The sequence below is a fragment of the Scyliorhinus torazame genome, chromosome 8 (genome assembly GCF_047496885.1).
Source record: "Scyliorhinus torazame isolate Kashiwa2021f chromosome 8, sScyTor2.1, whole genome shotgun sequence".
Classification (NCBI taxonomy): Eukaryota; Metazoa; Chordata; class Chondrichthyes; order Carcharhiniformes; family Scyliorhinidae; genus Scyliorhinus; species Scyliorhinus torazame.
Genome location: NC_092714.1, coordinates 87,112,094 through 87,128,613, shown reverse-complemented (window position 1 = coordinate 87,128,613; position 16,520 = coordinate 87,112,094). Strand labels below are relative to the sequence as shown.

The window sequence follows — 16,520 nt, the reverse complement described above, 5'->3', positions numbered from 1 at the left end:
GATTGGCTACCTACCCTGCTTGATGACATCATTGTTGCTGCATAACTGCCGATTCTCTTGAATTGGCAGCAGATTCAAATTGATCGTAAATGGGAATCCACGTCACTGAGATCACAAGATCTTGCGGGCTTCTTATTTCGATACCGGCGCTAAGCACTGTTGGTTCACTGCTGACCATGAAATCCAGGCTGTTGTGAATAAGAGTTCCACATCGTGAAGAAAACGCCTTGTTGCCATTACCAGATCTATACTTTCATCTTGTGATTCTGTAATATACCCACTTTTTTAAAAAAAACTATTGCAGGATACATCCAAAAGTTTCAACTTTGCAAAAATGGTTCATCTGTTACCCTCTACTGGTCTTTATTGAAAGCTGCATTGTCATTTAAAGTTAATGCTTTATTTATTTCCTTTACTCTTATTAGATTTTAGCTGCATTGACTTAAATCCGAAAGTCTTAATTGTGTTACCTGCATTTAATTATTTTAAAATTATATATTTTTTTGGCATTCAGTCTTGCTGTTGCTAGTCTTCTGCAAAAGCTCTGCCAGCACAGAGTTTATTTTTTTACTTGGAGGGTCACTGAAAAATCCTTCAGATTTGATTGTTTCTCTGCTACACAGCTAATTAAACTGGGGATGATTAACCTGACTTGCGGTGTCGCTCTTGATTCAGTATTACGTGGACTGTGTGTAGATTACAGCATGGTACACTGATGTGCATTGTGTCTGGTTTTGAAACTGCAGACTGACCCAATACCTCTTGGGAGTATTGATAGAGTAGAGCAGCACATGGAAAAAAGAACAGGGGGATGGGGATCAATATCAGTCCCAAGGAGCACTGAAGCCATTTTTCAGGAATACTGTGTCAGAAGAAAAGGGGGAAAAAATCAACAAAAGACTTGCAGCTGGATGTGATGAATTTGAGGGAAATGGTCCTTGTCTCGGAAACCAACACTTGGCTTATTAATATGCACAGCAGGTAGACGGCAGCTAAACATGTGGTATGTCGCAACTAAAATTGAAATGGCTGTGGGGGTGGTGTATAATGTCTTTGTGATCAGACTTAGAGTTCACCTGAGTGTGTCTAGCAGGTGGCTATGTTGAGAATAAAAGTACCCGCTTTTGTTGAAATGTAATAATTATGTACTGTATATAAGCAGATGTTTAATTTTTGTAGCCTAGCACTGGGTAATATGTGGATTTTTGCCAAGCTAGAAAGACAGAAGTATTTAACATTTGTTCCAGTGATCAGTGCAAAGCAGTGTATGTATCTGCTGCACAGCCATGATGTAAGCTGATAGCTGCCTGTATTGAATTCTTTCTGTGGTGACCTGCGTACAACGTACATACATAAAAAGCTCTTTGACCAAGAGTACACTGGGTCTTTCATCTCAACCAAACTAGTTGGCTCTTGGCTCAGCTTCCTGCAGTATTGAATATCATATGACTTTATAACTTGAGCTTGTTTGTACAGAAGTGCTTAATTTGATTTTAAAGGATTTTGCTGAAGGAAAATGAAATGGTGCACCACTATAGTTTGAAAAATAAGAGAGTATGACCAGCATGTTTTTAAAAATGTTATTTGAAAGGGACAAAAATGGCATTTTTTTACTGACGCCTATATGCATTTAACCTCAAAAAATATAACTCCCCTGTGTAGTTTTATAGATTGTACGTGTGTCTGAGTGCTGTTGATAGTTTTAATATCTCACTGACAGAGTAAGAGTTAAAAGTGTTCGATGTATCCAACATCAGCTAGCTTCAGATTTCAAAGAAATATGGCTTTGGGCGCTAATAAATTAAAATTATTGATTACCAGTTTCCTATTTGATTATTAAATCACTATCTATCAAATTCATAGTTTTACGATGCATTTCGCTCAGGGAATTGCTTATAATGACACAATTAGTTTTAAATGCTATCCTGATTTTAGCAAAAAGGTTTGACTCATTATGACATGATTAATTTAGTAACCTCTCTGGAATTATATCGACTGGTGCGAATCCAATTTTCAATACTTTGCTTTCTCAAAAAGTATGTTCAAATTACTTATTAAAGTATAATTTTAGAAATTGTACAAGAAAATGCAAACGTTAATTGTTTGCTCGTGTGAACACTGGAACAACTTTTCTGTGCATAAACAAAAAGGTGTTCTAGTATTTAGTGTGGGTTTGCTGAGGTTATAATTTTACGGCTCTACATATATCTTAACCTATATTAAAATGTTTATAGGAAATTCCTTTGAATGTTAAATTCCTGAAGTGTCACGTTACTATGTACCTAAAAACATGAATACTATGCAGCTACTTCAGAGGCACTGTTGCACTGCCCCTTGTAATAGTAGTACAAGGTTACCTTCTGGAGATTTCTCCCAATTCCTTCTGCAGATGGGATACAATAAGTTGTGATTTTGTCACATCATTCAAGATGAATGTTTAAAATGTCTTACAATATTTTGAATAGCTTGATTTACTTTGTTATTTCAAGTCAATAGCGAACACTTTGCTGAACAAAATGTCACTCTAAAGAATTTAACACTTTCAAATCCACATTCGCTATCTTCTACTTTTTGCATCTATTACTGTTGTTTGCCCATAATTACTTTATGAAACTTTTGATGTAATCTGAATGAGTAGCCATCTAACGTAAAATTAATAAATGTAAAGAAAATTAATTATGAATCAGTGGGGCCTTTTACGTATTTGAAGGTATAAATGAAGCTTGGAATTTAATCTCGTCTTGCAGTAAATTCATGGAGCTGTCTGGTTTGCTATTTTCTCCTAATTGATAATGACAAAGAAACTCAGAAATCATATAATTCTAGAAAATAGCATCTATTTTGCTTTTCATATCATGGATCCATAAATTTTGTGTATTTAAAACATTGCATCGTTGTATCATCTAAAATATTCACAAGCACTTGGTCAGTTGCTGACAGCTTTCCTTCATTGGTGTTAGGAACATGAAGAAATGTTATTTTTTTAAAAATGAGCATTTTTTTAAAGCCAAGAAACAGGCATCAATAGCAGTGGGATATACAATTTGTAGCTACTTTTCCTGTTATTTTTTAATCTCCTGCGTTTACCTGATTTTTGGAGCCAATCGCCTAGTTAGTGATTAATCTTCTATGCTTTTGCTCCCTAATGTAGAAAAAATGGACATTAAACTATTCACTTGGGAATTAAATGACCTGAAGGTCCTTTGTGGAAATAAGGCCAAAGCAGATCTTTTAAATTTGTCAGCACTTGTAATATTAGGGAATATTTTAAAAGTAATAATCTTTCATGTATATTCTGCCACAGACTAGCTCACTTATCCTTCCAACGTTGGCCTCTGGGAACTGTGGCCAAGTATATTCATTTGGCAGAGTCCCTCTCTGATTTGATGAATGTTTGTGCGTCAGTGGGCTGAGCTGGTTATGTCTGACTCGTCCATGTTAATTTTAGCTTGGCGTTACAATTGGCTGTAAAAATGTGTTTTCAGCCAATGAAAGATCTATATTTGGAAGCTGCTTCAAACTTTGAAATGGATTTGGAAGCCAAGAGGAAGAGGAACCTACAAAACATAGAAAAGGATTAAGCCACATCAAATAAAGGTAAAATAGAAAAATGGGGAAAGAGGTTTGGAGAGAGATTGAAAGCTTGGGTAAGCACATTTGGGGTGGGATTTTCCATTGCCCAACACCGATATTGTAATCAGCGATTGGGTGGAGAATCGACTCCGCACAAATTGGTGGCGGCGCCGGTTTGAAGCCGGTCAGCCATGCTCTGCCTCCTCGGAAATGGCATCATCATGCGCCGTTGCAATGGCATCGGCGCGTCATCGGCCGGCACTCCCACAATGCTCCGCCCCCAATGGGCCGAGTTCCCGACGGCGCGGGACACGTGTGGTCTCAGCAGTCGGGAACCCGACGTGGCAGTTGCGGACTGTGCCCAGCGCCGCCACACTCGGCCGGGATCCGAGCCATTGCCGGGAGGCTTCCATGAGGGCTGGTTGGGGGGGACTGTTGGGGTGTGGCTAGTGGGTGGCCTGTGGGGTCGCGGATGATAGGTCGGGTCCGCGCATGGCTGGTGCTATGTTGTACGGCGCAAGCCCTGCAGGTCATCAACCATGCGCATGCGCGGCCAGGGCCCCGGCCATTCTCCGGCCGGTCCCGGAATTGGTGAGGGGTCGGCGCTGATTTTTTTTCACCGTAAACCTCCCACGGATACTCCATTTGAGCCGGCACTTAGCCGCAGTCTTTAAAGTTTGTTTATTTTTACATAGAATTGTGATTATGTTTCTTTGCAGTTCAAATTAACAAAATATAAATCTCTTAATATTTAAGTAGTGTTCCATTATGATACTTAATTCATAATATATGACTTGAAAGGCACTTGGTCAACCAAAGAATACTTTTTAAGAAAATATATTTTATTCCAAACACAATCAGTACAAATACAACAACCAACTACAAACATGATTCATTTCAAACAGTTTGTCAATTTTCCTCTTTTTCTCCCGAAACTGCCCCACACCCACTTCCCCCCACCACCCCTTCCCCCAACCACTGGCGACAAATAGATCCTTAAATAAGGACAGAAAGAGTCTCCATCTTACATAGAACTCCTCTTCTGACCCCCTGAGAGCGAACTTAATCTTTTCCAATTTTAAAAATTCATACAAATCCCCCAGCCGGGCGGCACTGCCGACTTCCTACTCCGTAAGATTCGTCGCCAGGCAATCAGAGGCGAAGACCACGTCATCGGCCCCCCCTCCCCTCCAGCAACTCCGGCAGATCTGAAACACCAATAATCACCACCAAAGGGCACGGCGACATACTCACCCCTACTATTTCTGACAAGAGTCTCGGAAACCACTGCCAAGAAACCCCCTAACTTTGTACACCCCCAGAACATATAGGGGTGGTTCGCCGACCCCCTCCCCTATCTCTCACATACATCCTCCACTTCTGGGAAAACCCCACACAGACAGGCCCGGGACATATGAGCTCTATGCACCACCTTGAATAATATAAGACTCATCCTAGCACAGTATTTGGTTGAATTTATCCAGTGCATAATTTCACTCCAGACCTCCCATGGAAGCTCAATCCCCAGTTCCTCCTCCCATTTCTGCCTTATCCTCTCCTCTGGTGCCTTCTCCATGTCCACAAATCACCCGTAAATGTCCCCAATCCTCCAGCCCCCCCAGCTCATCATTCACAACTTAATAATAATCTTTTATTTTGGGCAGCACGGTGGCGCTGTGGGTTAGCATTGCGGCCTCACAGTGCCGAGGTCCCAGGTTCGATCCCGGCTCTGGGTCACTGTTCGTGTGGAGTTTGCACATTCTCCCGTGTTTGCGTTGGTTTCACCCCCACAACCCAAAGATGTGCAAGCTAGGTGGATTGGCCACGCTAAATTGCCCCTTAATTGGAAAAAAAAATAAAAATGAATTGGGTACTCTAAAAAAAAATTTAAAAATCTTATTATTAATAATAATCTTTTTATTGTCACAAGTAGACTTAAATTAACACTGCAATGAAGTTGCTGTGAAAAGGCCCTAGTCGCCACATTCCGGCGCCTGTTCGGGTGCACAGGTGGAGAATTCAGAATGTCAAGATTACCTAACAGCACGTCTTTCGGGACTTGTGGGAGGAAACCGGAGCACCCGGAGGAAACCCACGCAGACACAGGGAGAACATGCAGACTCCACACAGACAGTGACCCAAGCTGAGAATCGAACCTGGGACCCTGGAGCTATGATACAACAATGCTACCTACTGTGCTACCGTGCTGCCCAACTTATCTAATAGTGTACTCTTTGGCAGCTGAGGGAAGCAGGCAAAATCCTTACGTGCAAAATCCCGGACCTGAAAATATCTGAATTCACTCCCCTTGGCAACTCAAAGTTCTCCTGCAATTCCTCTAGTCTCGGGAACCTCCCTTCTACAACGGGCCCGTAACCCACTCTATCCTTTACATGTACCAACTCCTGAACATCGCATCCATCCCGCCTGGGATAAACCTGTGGTTCCCCAAATTGGGGCCAGTACCGACATAGTTCCTATACCAAAGGGCCCCGCCCCCAAACCGGCGGCAGAGAATATGGCAGCCGTCGGCGGGGCGGGATTCGCGCCACCCCCAGGGATTCTCCGACCCGTCGGAGTGTCGGAGATTCCCGCCCACTGACTTTAATTCTGTCTCCAGTTCACTTTTTCTTGATCCTTCTTCTGTATTTCTCTATCTTTCCTTCTTCTGTATTTCTCTATCTTTCCTTCTTCCTTTTCTCACAATTTTCTCTACTTCTGCCAACAGACACAAGCTAAAAATAAAGTTTGTAGTATTGAGGGATGGGGGTAGGTGGCAATACAGATGGAGGAAGGTGCCTGCTGCTCGGAGAAAGCAAAGATTTGGACCAAGAAGAAAGGGGAAAGACAACTGGGTAGTCATAATCTCAGCTCCAGCTATGGGGCAAGCTATCAACAGGTATGTGCGCTAAGGGCACACATTTTTAATAACTGCCAGTTGGGATTGTCGCAACCTGTGGTTGTCACTACTGAAATCATACTGGGCATACTCAAACAAAATCCTGTTTTTATTTGTGCAATATTGTGCATTTTTTGCAGATCTCCATCTGATGTTACTGCATAGTGTTTGTTATTCAGCAAGCGTAGAGTGAGCTGGGGTTTGCTCTGAGAAGCAAACTGACTTGTCTGTCGACTTTAACAGAGTTTTGCACAGGAAGTTATCATCAACCAAACATCAAAAAGCACCACACCTTTAACAGGGACCTCTGAGTAATAGATTGGTTGTAGAAGAGAAGGAGGCTATTCAGCCAGTTGAGTTCATGCCAGCTCTCTGCAAGAACAACTCCGTTAGTGTTGCTCTCTGCCTTTTCCCTATAGCCCTACCTCAGTTTTCCTTGAAAATGTCGATGAACGGCTTCCATCTTCATTAATGTGACCCTGTTAATGTGAACTTGATTTTCTCCAACCTTAGGAACTCCTCCGGGTCGCTCACCCACACTTTGACAAAGAGTCAACGGACTCGAAACGTTAACTCTTTTCTCTCCCTACAGATGCTACCAGACCTGCTGAGATTTTCCAGCATTTTCTCTTTTGCTCACCCACACCCCTAGTTTTGGTGACTCCGAGTCCCTCCACTCCAGCAAAGATCCGTCTTCGGGCTACCAAGGAGACAAAGGCCAGAACGTCGGCCTCTCTCGCCCCCTGCACTTTTCAACCCTTCTTCCAATGGGAACAGTTTCTCTTTATGTATCTCCCATGGTTTTGAACACCTCAATCAAGTCTCAATCTCCTCTTTAAGGAGAACAACCCCAGCTTTTCTAATCTATCCACATAATTGAAATCCCTTACCCTGGGAACCATTCTCAGAAAACTTTCTCCACCCTCTCTAATACTTTCACGTCCCTCCCGAAGTGTATATCCAGAATTGACCACACCATTCCAATTGTAGCCAAACCAGGATTTTGTAAAGGTGGGTCATGATTTACTTGCCTTTGTACTCTTCTGATTATAAAGCTCAGGATCCCCCATGCCTCTTTAACCACTTACTCAACCTGTCCTGCCACCTTTTGCATGCATAACTCCAGCTCTTTCTGTTTCTGATATTCTTTTAGTTTTTATTGCCTCTCCTCATTCTTCCCACCAAAATGTATCACTTCACACTTGTCTGCATTGCATACATCTTCCGTAGGTGTGTGCCCAATCCACCAGCCAGTCTGTCCTCTTGAGGTTTACCACAATCTTCCTCACAGTTCATTATCCTTCCAAGTTTTGTGTCATCTGCAAATTTTTGAAATTGTTCTGCACACCGAAGTCCAGGTTATTAATAAAGATCAAGAAAAGCAGTCATCCTAGTACCAACCCCTGGACCCCATTGTATATCATTCTCCACTTCAAAAACAACTTCACCACTACTCTGCTTCCTACCACTCAGCCAACATTGTATCCACCACTTCCCTTTCATTCCATGGACTACAACTTTGCTGACAAGTCTGTTATGTGGCACTTTATCAAAAGCCTTTCGGAAGTCCATATACGCCATATCAAACCCACTCCCTCACTAGCTCTGGTTAATTAAAAGCAATATACCTTTAACAACATGTGATGGCTTTCTTTAATCCACTCTTGTCCACATGAATGTTTTTGTCCTGGATTACCGAGATTAAGCTCAATGGCCTCTAATTTCTAGCTTTACCCTCACACCTTCTTCCATAAGCATGTACATTTTCAATTCTCCAGTCTGCTGGAACTACTCCTGCCCCATACCTAATAACAATTGAAAGGTTGAGGTCAGAGTTTCCGCAATTATTCCTTTTTTTACTCCTTTCAGCATTCTCTGATGCATTCCATCTGGCCCTGGTGACTGATCTACTTTAAATATAGCCAGCCTTTCTAGTATCTCCATGTAATTATTCTTAGCCCATTCATTGTCTCAACAATCTCTTTCACTGTGGCATTGGCAACATCCTCCTATTTCTTGGTAAAGACAGGTACAAAGTGTTCATTTAGTACTTCAATCACGTCTTCTGCCTCCTTGCGTAAAATCCCTTCTGGGCCCCTAATTGTTCGCATCCCTCCTTTTACTATGTAAATACCCTTAAAAGACTTTTGAATTCCTTTTGTATGGTAGTTGTCAGTTGCTTCTCACATCTCACTTTGCTTCTAATTTCTTTTTTCACATCCCTCTGAACCCTTTACATTCAGCTTGGTTCTCACTTACTTAACAATCTGACATCTGTCATGTCCCTTTTTCAGCATCATCTTTCTCTGCATCTCTTTCGACATCTAGGAATCTCTGGTCTTGGTTTTTCTACCATCCCAAATTGACTCTTTACAATTTTGCCTGCCAGTTTTTGACTCCTACTTACCTAGGGAAGACCCTTCCTCAACCCACTTAAATTGGCCCACCTCCAGTTAAGTACTTTACTTTAGATTGCTGCTTGTCCTTTTCCATATCTCTTCTAAACTTTTTGATACAATGAGCTCTGTCCCCTAAATATTTCCCTACAAACATTCAATCCATTTGACCTACTTTATGACCCACTCCCTCTTGATACCTGTGTTCACTGAGCAAGCAACTGTGTGTTTCCTTAACTAATCAGATTGCAGAACCATATAGTGGCACAAAATGACATCCTTCAGCATCTCATGCCCCTGCCAGTTCTCTGCAAGAGCAATGTAGCTAGTTCCACTCCCATGCCTTTTCCCTGAAGCCTTGCAGTTTATTTCTTCAGGTAATTTTCTGATTCCTATTGAAAACACAATTGAATCTGCCTTCACCACTCAGGCAGTGCAATCCATATCCTAACCACTCACTGCGTAAAAATGGATTTCTTAATGTTGCCTTTTCTCATTTGCCATTCACCTTAAATCAGTGTCCTCTGGTTTATGACTATTCCTCCAACAGGTGTCCAAGTCCTTCCATGATTTCAAAAACCTCTATCACACCTCCTCTCGACCTTCTCATCTCCAAGGAGAACTCCTCAGCTTCTCCAATCTGTCCCATGTAATTGCAGTCCCTGAAGCCATTCTTGTCAATCTTTTCTGCACCCTCTCCAATGCTTTCACATCTTTCTGAAATTATGGTGCCTGAACTCCACGCAGTAAAGACTCGCCATAACTTCCTGTTTTTGTACTCTGTCTGCATTTATAAAGCTCATGTTAATGAGCAGAGAAGAGTCTGAAACTAGAATATTGAATTCAATGTCAAATCAGGTACAGAAATCCAAAGAAAAGAAGAAACATTTTGGATAAAAGTGTGAGACAACAAAGGCATAATGAAAAAAGGAAAAAAAAAAACAATAATTAAAAGCTGAAGGAACATACGTATTCGGAGCAGAAGTGGGCAATTCAGCTCTTCGAGCCTACTCCGCCATTCAGTCAGATCATGGCTGATCTCTTCCTGGTCTCAAATCCACCTCCCCACCTGTCCCCCCCCCATATCCCTTTAACCCATTTTTAAAAATCATTAATATATCTATCTCCTTTTTGAAACCATTTAATGACTCAGGTTCCAGCACACTATGGAGCAACGAGTTCCACAAATTCACCACCTGCTGCGAGAAGTAGTTCCTCCTCGTCTCAGTTCTAAATCTACCACCTCTCAACCTATATCTGTGACCTCCCATTCTAGATTGCCCCACAAGGGGGAACATTTAGTCTATGTTTACTTTATCAATCCCTTTTAGTATTTTATATATCTCGATCAGATCCCCTTTCATCCTTCTAAACTCCAGCGAGTATAAGCCCAAACTGCTTAATCTCTTCTCAAACATCAACCAAGGAATGAGACTGAAATCTTGCATACGATTTCGGAGCAGCAGTATTCCATTTGACTCCTCACGCCTGCTCGGCCATTCAATCAGATTATGGATGAGCTGTTTGTGCTTTGAATTCCACACACCTATTGACCCCAATAACTTTTGATCCCCTTGCCTAACAAGAATACCTACCTCCATCTAAAAGTATTCAATGACCCCGCCTGCACTGCCTTCTGAGGCACAATTCCAAAATTGCACAACCCTCTTGAAAGAAAAAAAAAATCCTCATCTAAAAGTCCTAAAAGGAAGACTGCTAATTTGAAAACAGTGCCCCCTAGTTCTGGAATCACCCAAAGAGGAAATGTCCTTTCCACATGTTCCTTGCCAAGATCATTCAAGATCTTTTATATTTCAGTCAAGATGCCCAGACTATTCTAAACTCCAATGGAAATCAGCCCAATCTGTCCAGCCTTTCCTCATAAGAGAGCCCACTCATTCCGGGCATCAATGTCGTAAACTCCCTCTGACCAAACTCCAAAGCATTTAAATCCTTCCTTAAATGAGACCAAAGCAGGACATAGTATTCAAGATATGATTTCACCAATGCCCTTTATAACTGAAGTGTAACATCCTTACTCAAAATAAAGGATAGCATTCCATTAGCATCCTTAATTATTTGCTGCACCTGCACACAACATTTTGTGACTCCTCTACTAGAACACCGCGATTCCTCTTCACTTCAAAATTCTGCAGTTAGTCCCTATTTGAGTAATACTCTGCTTTTTTTATGCCTCTGGAAATCCAAGTGCATTACATCAACAGACTCTCCGAATCCACAACACATGTTACACATTCAAAGAACTCCTAATAAATTGGTTAAACATGATTTCCCTTTCACAGAACCACACAAATTCCTACTATTACCTTGAGTTTTTCTAAGTGCCCAGCTATAACCTGCTTGATGATCAATTCTAACACCTTCCCCACGACAGACATCAAACTAATTGACCTGTAGATTGCTGTTTTCTGTCCACCTCCCTTCTTGAATAAAGAGGTTATATTTACTACTTTTCAGTCTGATGGAACCAACCCAGAATCTAGCGAATTTTGGAAAATTAACACCAATGCATTTACCTCATTAACTATCTATTTTAAGACCCTAGGATGAAGTCCATCAGGACCCAGAGGTTTGTCCCCTCCAGCTCTATCAGTTTGCTCAGTACAGCTTCCTTATTAATTGTAATTTCACCAAGTTCCTCTCTTCCACCTCCAGATTTACAGCTATTACTGGAATGTGTTTTGTATCCTCTAGAATCATAGAATCATAGAATTTACAATGCAGAAGGAGGCCATTCAGCCCATCGAGTCTGCACCGGCCCTTGGAAAGGGCACCCTACTTAAGCATAATGAAGATAAAATCAAAATATTTGTTCATTTATTTTGCCATTTCCTTATCATCTACTACTAACTCCCCATTTTCAATCTCTAGAGGACCAACACTCACTTTACTTACTCTTTTCCTTATTAAATACCTGTAGAAACTCTTGCTACCCTTTAATGTTTCTAGCTAGCTTTCCCTCATACTCGAAATTGTTTCTCCTGATTAATCTTTGTCATTCTGTGGCATTTATATTCTGACCAATTATCTGACCAGCCACTCATCTTTGCGTAGTTATATGCTTTTTCTTTATGTTTGATACTTACCTTAACTTCTTTAGTTAACCATTGGATGGTTAGAATTTTTTTTTAAAGTAGGAATATACTTATTCTGAATATTCTGAATTATCTCTGTAAATGTCTGCCAATACATCTCTCTTGATCTATCCCCTAGTCTAGCATCCCAGTTCACTTCTGATAGCTCAGCTTATGGATTCAATTCCCACCATGTCAGCTGGTGGAAGTTAAATTTAATTAATAGATCAGGAATATAAAGTTAGTCTCAGTAATGGTAACCTTGATTGTTAAAAAAAAAAAAAATCTGGTTCACTAATGTCCTTTCGGGAAGGAAATCTGTCGGCCTTACCCGGTCTGACCTACATGTGACTTCAAACCCACAACAATAAGGTTGACTCTTAATTGCCCTCTGAAATGGCCTAACAAACCACTCAGTTCAAGGGCAATTCTGGATGGGCAACAAATGCTGGCCCTGCCAGAAGTGCCATCATCCCACAAAAGAATTAAAATTTAACAAGTAGACTTATTTTGTAGTTTAATCCATATCTATGAGTTCAGTGCAGCAAGTTCATGCCTAGCAACGTATTTCAATGCCGGGTTTTTCACAGAGATGCTATTTTGGTGGGTAGCTTTTGAAGGATCAAGGCATCTTGGACAGCAAGTTTCTGATTCTCACATTTAGCTGATCACAAATGGTCGCCAGAAACTCCAATTTCCACTTAAATAGTGGTGCGTTCTCTAAGTGTTTTTATTAGTTGCAGCAAAATCCAGCCCACTTTGTTCCAAAAGAATGCAGGCAGTATGGTTGCAAAGCATATTATTGGATTCAAAAACCAAGCTTAAAAAGACCCAAGACTTGAATGACAACGTATCATCATATTCATAGATTGGTCTTGCACTATAGGGAAGCAGTGCAACCATGGTATTCAGATGTGCTGTCTCTTTAAAATACTTGTAATTAATTGACAGTGCTACTATTCTACCTATAGTGGTCGAAAGTGGTCAGTCAAGTCCACAGATTTCTTTGATCTGAACTTTCGATCTGTTTATGATGGTGGTGCTGTTAACGAGGAGATTGAACTGTATTTGTCAATAAAACCTCAGGTTATGCAACATTTTTGAAAAGTTTAATTCAAAAAACAAGGGGAGTGAGCACAGGCTTTGTTTGTGGTACTGTTAATATTCTGTTGTCTGTGCTGTCAGGTAATTGTACTGTACAAATTGAGATTTCTTCCCAACTATTTTCAATTCTGAATTTTTTAAAGTAATTTGAATATGATGACAGTTAGTATTTGAATAGGCCTACAAAATAATTGGATTTACTCTGATGCATGAATAGCTAATGCTACAGTAACTGTTGATGACTACATATTTGACTTTGATCTTGTTTCAATTAACAAGATTTTTAAAAAATATTCCTTCATTTGGTACACCTCTTACAAGTGCTGTTTTGTGAATCACTGCTCCATCTGGTATTTTTGTAGGTTTTTGTTTTTACTTATTCGTTACCTAGTTCTGCAAGTTGGTGATTGATTTAAGGAAATGGAAATCCAGAATACAAATCATTTCGGTGTATCAGTTGGCATGCTGTTCTTGTGCCTAATGTTTTGGTTAACAGGAAAAAAGAAATCTTTGTATCAGTGTATAATATTTCTGTGGTTAAAGTTCATTAAAATGTGTATGGATATGACTCATGGAGTTGATTTAACTGGTGGGTAGAGATCGAGCGTTAAGCACAAAGTTTTGACAGCAAACCCAACTGTCTAAAACTTATCAGAACTCTATTCCTTTCACTGGATTTATGGTACATATCTATCAAGCTTTGCTTGGATCAATTTGTTGACACCATTTCTCTTGGTCATTTTTAAAATTGGTAACATATATTCAAGATGTAATAAATTAGAAAAGTGTTTTCATCCTTGTTGAAAGTTGATCTGAAGATTACTTTTAGAATGGAATCTTGACTAATTTTATTTTGTTAAATATATCCTTTCTAGTAAAAATACCTTTTATATTAGAGTGCTTAATAATGATTTGTCTGATTTCAGCAGCCATACATAGATACTTTTATTGTATACTAACAACGCAGTGTTACTTTGTGCACCATCTTGCAGTAATGACCTTATTTAAAGAAATGGTTAGTTGATAATGAACTTCTTCCACCTATTGGTATTGATAGAAGATCTTGCATTCACTGACTTAGCAGTCAATGAATTACTTTTGAAATATACTAATTTTCATGTTGTTTTAATACTGCAAGGCCTGAGAAAAAAATTCAGATGAATGACCAGTGAATCTGTGGTTTGGATGCATTGACTGATGTTCACTGTTGGTCAGGACACTGGGAGTACTTGGTGTAGTTCTTTTGAATAGTGCCAAGGGATTTTTTTTGCCCACCTAACAAGACAGACAGGCCACAGTTTAAAGTCACAATCAAAATATTAGTACTGCTGAAAATGCAGCACTCCCTCCTTGCTTTGAAATCTCAGTCTAGATTATACGTTCAGATACCTGGAGTGGTCTTGTGGAATAAAATAAGTTGAGATCGAACAATGTTAAATTGATATCTATGATTTTCATTTTGTTTATTTCTGGGAATTATTTCAGGGATTTCTTTTTGGTTTGTGATGATTTCTCTTCCTCAGGGCCAGCACAGGACAAATTGTACACAGTCAGTTGACTCGACTGTTTATTTATTCTGCTTCTTTCCAAACTTTCAGAACATTTAGTCCAGAAAATATAGATAATGGGCTGGATTCTCCTATTCTGGACTAAGTGTTGACGGCGACGGAAAATCTGTGGACTTTTAGGACAGGAAAATCGGCAGTGCACCTGCACCGATTCCGCTACCGGTGAGGGGCTAGCACTGGTGCCGCATGGAGCACTGTAGATTCCCATTAAATGTGGTGCGGGATTCGCCGGATCCGTGATGGACACTCGCAGGGCTGACAGGCTGCAGCCACACATAAACATTACGCTCCCCACACACACACTCATCAAAGCCAAAAAGATGGGACAGGTTGTGGTGAAGCACCCACACAGCTGTTGGATCGGCTGGGCCAGAGGGCACCCAGGGGGGTCACCTATACGACCCATGCCACCAGGTTTAAAGTGGGCTGTCAATGGCATGCGCAGCTGCATGGTTGCCTTGCTGGCTGCGGTAATGATGTTGCGTACCTGTCCACCCCGACCCCACAGCCCACCTCCTGCCCACCCCCACAATACTCCCCCTGGCCCTTGTAGAAGCCCCCTGGCCAGCAGCACGACCATCGGCGAAGTATGGCGGTGTTGGACACTATCCGTACTCTCACTCTCTCTCAGCAGCCAACACACCAGTTTTGAGAGCACACGTGGACCACGCCGTCAGGAACTCAGCCCATTGGAGGCAGTGAATCGTGGGTGGGCCCACTAATGATATGCAAACGATATTTGAAGTACGCGCGGAGTGCAATGCATTGATGCCGTTTTCAGGGTGATGGAAAATCGCAATTTGGCATCAAACCGGTGCCTGCCTCGATTTTGCTGCCGGAAGTTATTCTCCGCCAGATCGCAATTCCCGATTTCGGCGTCGACTAACCGAGAATCCCACCCAATATTACTTAGTTTTAGTGTGGCGCAGTGCTAAGCATTACTGCCTACGGGGCTGAGGACCCAGATCCGCTATCTGTGTGGAGTTTGCACATTCTCCCCATGTCTGCATGGGTTTCACCCCCACAACCCAAAGATGTGCAGGGTAGGTGGATTGGCCACGCTAAATTGCCCCTGAATTGGAAAAACAAATTGTGAACTCTCAATTTATTTTTTTTAAATTAGTTTCTTCTGCATTTCAATTGTCACATTTCTTTTATTTCTCCATTGATAGCTGCAATGGTATAGATCTTTTGTAAATAAATAACCATGCTTTGAAAATAAGATGACCAAATAAGAGACTAACCTTTTAGAAGTCCTGTAATTTGAACAGCTGTACTTATTTTTGGAAGACTTGTGCGCTAAAGTAATCAACAAATGTAGATTCCAATCCAAAGCGTCAGAGCCAAAGACCAAAAGGTTTACAGGATACAAAGCTTGAAAAGTGAATAATAGAGATCAGTTTAAAAAGAAACTCTACACAAAAAATGAAAATAAAGAACGAATTGCATATATTTATGACCTGAGGATGTCTCTAAACATTTAAAACCAGAAATTTATTAATTTCTGGCCACATTACTTGTGTATTTTTATTATTTACATTAACCTTAATTGCAAACACCTTTACCTTCATAATTTAGTCATGTCTTCTGAAGTAAAGTGCCCTGAACTATTTTCAGTAAAAGTGGTTATCTTGGGGGGCATGGTGGCGCAGTGGTTAGTACTGCTGCCTACCGCTGAGGACCCAGGTTCAATCCTGGCCCCGGGTCATTGTCCTTGTGGAGTTTATTCATTCTCCCCATATATGTGTGGGTTCCTCCCCCACAACCTAAAGGTGTGCAGGTTGGGTAGTTTGGCCAAGCTAAATTGCCCCATAATTGGAAAAAAAAATTGGGTACTCTAACTTTTTTTAAAAAGTGGTTATCTTAACCTGTACAGTATGTACAA

At 40.9% G+C, this 16,520-nt stretch overlaps 1 protein-coding gene across 7 annotated transcripts in view; it reads left to right on the top strand.

Annotated features, from left to right (window-relative positions):
• LOC140427991 (zinc finger and BTB domain-containing protein 20-like) overlaps positions 1–16,520 on the top strand; it is a 502,007-nt gene that overhangs the window by 367,339 nt on the left and 118,148 nt on the right. The window contains exon 1 of one of the 7 annotated variants that reach the window (XM_072513926.1): positions 3,512–3,597. The exons of the other annotated variants lie outside the window; for them this stretch is intronic. The gene's annotated coding sequence lies outside the window, so the exon portion shown is untranslated. Of the gene's footprint in view, positions 1–3,511; positions 3,598–16,520 lie in introns of those variants that run through there. 7 annotated transcript variants of the gene reach the window in all.